Source organism: Pituophis catenifer, unplaced genomic scaffold, assembly GCF_029215685.1.
Source record: "Pituophis catenifer annectens isolate HBS135680 unplaced genomic scaffold, rPitCat1.0.hap2 SCAF_3, whole genome shotgun sequence".
NCBI classification, from domain to species: Eukaryota; Metazoa; Chordata; class Lepidosauria; order Squamata; family Colubridae; genus Pituophis; species Pituophis catenifer.
Genome location: NW_027256883.1, coordinates 7,167,658 through 7,173,657, shown reverse-complemented (window position 1 = coordinate 7,173,657; position 6,000 = coordinate 7,167,658).

The following is a 6,000-nucleotide window of genomic DNA, read 5'->3' as shown; positions in this document are numbered from 1 at the left end:
TTTAGTATCAATTATTCTATAAAAGATGTTTGTTGTCTTGGCTGTCACCTTATTTGGAAATGAACTATATTTTGATTTTCTCTTTCTTTCTTTCTTTCTTTCTTTCTTTCTTTCTTTCTTTCTTTCTTTCTTTCTTTCTTTCTTTCCTTCCTTCCTTCCTTCCTTCCTTCTTCCTTCCTTCCATTCTTCCTTTCTTCCTTTCTTCCTTTCTTTTATCCTTCCTTCCTTCCTTCCTTCCTTCCTTTCTTTCTTTCTTTCTTTCTTTCTTTCTTTCTTTCTTTCTTTCTTTCTTTCTTTCTTTCTTTCTTTCTTTCTTTCTTTCTTTCTTTCTTTCTTGAGTTAATGATGGAGCCAGACAGCTGAAGAGCAAACCATTCACCCTAATTTTAGACAACAGAGATCTAATGTCATTTGCATCTCTTTTGATTTTTCCAAGGTGGAGGATGTGAGAAGATTTCACAGAAAACCTGCAGTAGAAGTCACCTGAGCTATGCTTTTGTGTGCTCCTGCATTACTTCTTGCTCAAGAAGGCAAAAGTGATGACAACAGTAGATTATTATTCTTCCCCATCAGTTTTCAGCCACATGGGGAAGTTTATCATCTGACACGTATTTTGTTTCACCGCAATGCCTCTCGGTAGAAGCAAAGCAGAAATGACTCACGGAGGATGGTTTGTTTGATTGTTTTATGACAAATAATCAATGAAATCCTTTTCCGGTTTGTGGGGAGTTTGGTTTCCTCTGGTTCTTCACAAGAACTTAAGAGCCGAGGTGCACAGTGGTTAGAGTGCAGTACTGCAGCTACTTCAGCTGACTGCTAGTTCAGCAGATCAGCAGATCAAATCTCACCGGCTCAAGGTTGACTCAGCCTTCCATCCTTCCGAGGTGGGTAAAATGAGGACCCAGATTGCTGGGGGCAATATGCTATTTAGTATACTGTCGATTGTTGTAAGCCGCCCAGAGTCCTCGGAGAGTGGGCAGCATAGAAATATGACTAATAAAATAAATAAAACAGATAAACTGTATAATATTAAAAGTGAACACAGAATGGTCATATGATGGTCATTGATAGCATACAAAATGGTATGGATCTTTCCAATTTTATTTTAAAGTGTAATTAAAATTTGGTGTACAAGGTTGTTGATCATAATTCTTGCCCCTCTAAAACATTCCCATTGGGAGCACCTTTAAACAACAGAAAATGTAATAGTATTCTAATTGCTTTATATTTGGCCACAGGGGAACAATGCAGGAGAAGAAAAATGTAATTAAATAAATTCTGCCCTGCTAAATATTTCTACCAATGTGGAATTTCACACTGTTTGTGACAATTTAACAGGGTGTTTATCTGGCTATTGAATTGATTCCGCATTCCATCCTTCCGAGGTGGGTACAAATGAGGATCCAGATTATTGGGGGCAATATACTGACTCTGTAAACTGCTTAGAGAAGGCTATAAAACACTGGGAAGTGGTATATAAATCTAAGTGCTATTGCTATTGCCCTTCCTGCCTGCCTTCTTTCCTTCCTTCCTTCCTTCCTTCCTTCCTTCCTTCCTTCCTTCCTTCCTTCCTTCCTTCCTTCCTTCCTTCCTTCCCTCCCTCCCTCCCTCCCTCCCTCCCTCCCTCCCAGTGATTAAAACCAAGTATTGCAGGTGAATTCTGCCGACTGTCAGGTGTTCGATCCTGACCAGTTCAAGGTAGACTCAGCCTTCCATCCCTCCAAGGTTGGTAAAACGAGGATCCAGATTGCTGGGGACAAGATGCTGACTCTGTAAACTGCTTGGAGACGGCTGTAAAACACTGTAAAGCAGTATATAATTCTAAGTGCTTTTGTTATTAAAAGTAATTTTAAAAATTGAGCAAAAAATCTTTGAAAAATTAGCAGCTAACATTTTATAGATGGAGAACAGAACCTGGTGGCTTCTGGAAGCTATGGGTCTTGAAAATATATTGAAAGAGTTTGACCTATTTGATGAGTTTTCAATTATTCTGCAAAGATGGATGTCCTGTCATTGATCAGCAATTTAGTACCAGGGAAGCAGTCCAACCAAGAAAGCCAAACTGTGAAACCTAACACTATTGGAGTCAGAAAAGAGAGATGGTTTTGCACCATCTGCAGGATTTGCTGATCTCCTCCTGATGGTCAGAATCAGAATAGAGCTGGAAGGGACCTGGGTGGTCTTCTAGTCCAGCCCCCTGCCCAAGCAGGAGACCCTATACCAGTTCAGACAAGTGGCTGTCCAGTCTCTTCTTCAAAATCTCCAGTGGTGAAGCACCCACTTCTGAAGGCAAGCTGTTCCACTGGTTGATTGTCCTCATTGTTAGGAAGTTTCTCCTCAATTCCAGGTTGCTTCTCTCCTTGATTATTTTCAATTCGTTGTTTCTTATCCTGCCTTCTGGTGCTTTGGAAAATAAGTTGACTCCCTCTTCTTTGTGGTAGGCCCTCAAATATGGAATACTGCTATGATGTCTGTCCCCCCCCCCAACATGTCCCTCTTTTCTCTAAACTAGCCAAACCCAAATCCTTCATATATTTTAGTCTCCAGGCCCCAAGTGTCATCCTGAACCCAAAAAGGAGTAGTCTGCGAATAACAATGACCAAAACAGAAAGTCTTATCTTTACAACTAGCATACCTGATGACGATGGGAAGAATCTCCAGATGAGTCCAGTAGGTCCCTTTCAGAATCTAAGGATGAGATCTTTCTCAATGACCCCCGTTGACCTGCACTTGATGCAGTTAGTTCCTTCTTCAGAGAAAGGGGAATTGAGCTGGAGGAACCTGCAGACTTTCTCAGAAAGAAAGAAAGAAAGAACTTGCGTCATATGCACCTCTGACTTTTGCAACTCAAAGTGTTATCAACACACAAGATGCAAAGGCAGTGCTTAAAGAGATGATCATATCAAAAGCTGATAGGAATCTTAAGGTCTTGACTTGAGATTTGGTTCAGACAATGATTTATTGTACGAGAAATGAAATGGTTTTTAAAACATCCTTATACAGTACATCTTTGACACACAAGGCTGAATTGGGACACAAAACTTCTCTTTTTAATCCAGCCCATTTATCAATGCATGTATTTAAGTGACATATAAACCACTTGCATTTGAGAGAAGGTTGCAATACAGTTGTTGTCTTTTAAATAAAAAAATATGAGTTACAACATTACCAATGTGATGTCAACGACTAGCTTTTATTGACTTCAGGACCCATTACAAATGGTCCTTTTCATATTTTTCTGATCTTCTGGATAGCTTAGCCCAGGGGGTCCCCAACCCACAGGCCGTGTCCTGGTACGGGGCCACGGTCCATTCAGAACACGGTCCATTCAGAACTATCTGGCGAGCATGCGCAGCTCCACTTGTGTGAGCAGCGGAAGTGGGCACTCACGCACAAATTGAGCTGCTTGGGAGGAGCAGGTTCACTTGATGCTTGCACAAATTATCCCCTCTACCGGTCACCTGCCTCTGCTACAGCCTCTGGTCTGCAAACCCAGAAATGTTGGGGACTGCTGGCTTAGCCAATTCTTGAAAATCCCTTCCAGGAATATTTATGTCAAGGTTCCAAGTAATACATCCCCAACAGCAAGAACTCTGAGGCAGGCATATTCCTCAAAGAACATTTTATTGAGACATATCAAAATGGCACAGCCGGTGGAAAACCGGCTCTAAGTTCCTGCCGGTTTTACATACTTTATTTATTTTATTTTAATTTTATTATTCATATTTCTATGCCGCCCACTCTCCGAGGACTCTGGGCGGTTTACACCAAAGACAGTATACTAAATAGCATATTGCCCCCAACAATCTGGTTCCTCATTTTACCCACCTCGGAAGGATAGAAGGCTGAGTCAACCTTGAGCTAGTGAGATTTGATCTGCTGATCTGCTAAACTAGCAGTCAGCTGAAGTAGCTGCAGTACTGCACCCTAACCACTGCGCCACCTCGGCTCATAATTACATACAATAAAAAGTAAAACTTTGTCACTTCCCCCCAGAGTCTCCAGTCACATGGTCCCATCAGCATATAGTCCAGTTGTTAGGTGATCTCAGTCTCCACCTTTCGAACACCTGCATGAACGTACTTGATTCCCAGGGAAAAATAATTTTATTTTGGCTACAACACCCAAGCTATCTCTACACACACACGCTCCCGGCCTCTTAGCTCCAGGCTCTGTCAGCCCTGAAGCAATGCGGGAAAAAGACCTCCTTAGAGGAAAGCTACAGAAAAGAAAATGGCCGCAGTTAGGTCAGCTTCAGGATCAACAATTAATTTGTTTGCCTCCACCAACTATTAAACAAATCAAAGGGCTGGGATTGTTCCTTATTGAGGATCCTGAAGATGAAACTCAAATACTTTGGCCACCTAATGAGAAGGGAGGACTCACTGGAGAAGAGCCTAATGGTGGGAAAGATTGAGGGCAAAAGAAGAAGGGGACGGCAGAGAACGAGGTGGATGGATGGAGTCACTGAAGCAGTCAGCGTGAGTTTAAATGGACTCCAGAGGGTGGTAGAGGACAGGAAGGCCTGGAGGAACGTTGTCCATGGGGTCGTGATGGGTCGGACACGACTTCACAACTAACAACAACATCTGATCTTGGGAGTACAGACTGTCTTGAAGGAGACATTCCTTATAATTCATCCATAACCAAATATATGACCTTTTATCTTAATGACTTCTTTTTCTTTTGCTTCTTTTTCTTTCCCCATCTTTCCTCACTTTTCTTCCCCCTTTCCCCTTCCCCCTCATTGTCAAGCATGCCAACAAAGATATACACCAAAGCTTAGAACATCTTCAAGAGCCACAGTGGCGCAGTGGTTAGAGTGCAGTACTGCAGGTTGTTTCCGCTGCCTGCTGCCTGCCTGCAATTTGGCAGTTCAAATCTCACCAGATTCAAGGTTGACACAGCCTTACATCCTTCCTTGCATTATATTAAGTTATAAAGTATTGTAAAATACAAAATGCAAAAGTAAATAAGAGGACAATGAGGGGGAAGGGGAAAGGGGGAAGAAAAGTGAGGAAAGATGGGGAAAGTAAAAGAAGCAAAAGAAAAAGAAGTCATTAAGATAAAAGAGGTAATAAGTCACTGTCTATATACATGTATATACAGATTTATAGATATTTAGTTTGTATGTTGTGATTTGTATTGTTTTATGTAATTATAAGGTCGTGAATACTTTGTTTGGTTTCAATTCTTTTTAAATTCAATAAAGTTTGTTTTTTTAAAACCAAAAAGAAAAAAAAGAAAAAGAAGCATATTCTCTCTGTTACAGTAGAATAAGGCATTAACAACAGATCACAGCTTGTTGTTTTCCCATGATAATATAAACAAGTCATTTCTATAAAGAAATGAAATTCGAATCTGTAAAACCCCAAATCAAAGTTTCATTCTTTTCTACATCAAGCATGAAGTTCAGAAGCAGTTTCCATGTGGAAACGAAAGTACTTATGTTCTTTTCTTTAATTAAAGTAGTCAGTTTTGCCATTTCACCCACCTCCATCAACTTCCACAACCATTCTTCCATGGTAGGAATCGAAGTGTCCTTCCATTTTGTGCATATAATAGCCTTGCTCCTCTCAACATTCTGTATGTAGTAACAAAGTTCCAAAATTTTTTGGAGGGCTGTAAAGCACTGTGAAGCAGTATTATTTATTTTATTTATTATTTTTATTATTATTATTATTATTATTTTTATTATTATTTTTATTATTTTTATTATTATTATTATTATTATTATTAATTATTGATTTATATTTGGACTTATATGCCGCCCTCTCTTTGAAAGGACTCAGGGCAGCTCACAACAATAAAACACACAAAATTCAATTTAAAAACAAAACAAAACAATAAAACTATAAAAACCATTAAAATCCCCTCTAAAACCCCTTCAGTCCAAGCCGGCCAGGCGAAATAGCCATGTTTTAAGGCCATGGCGGAAAGAGCGAAGGTCAGGGGCCACCCAGAGCCCAAGGGGGAGCTGATTCCACAGGGTAGGTGCGC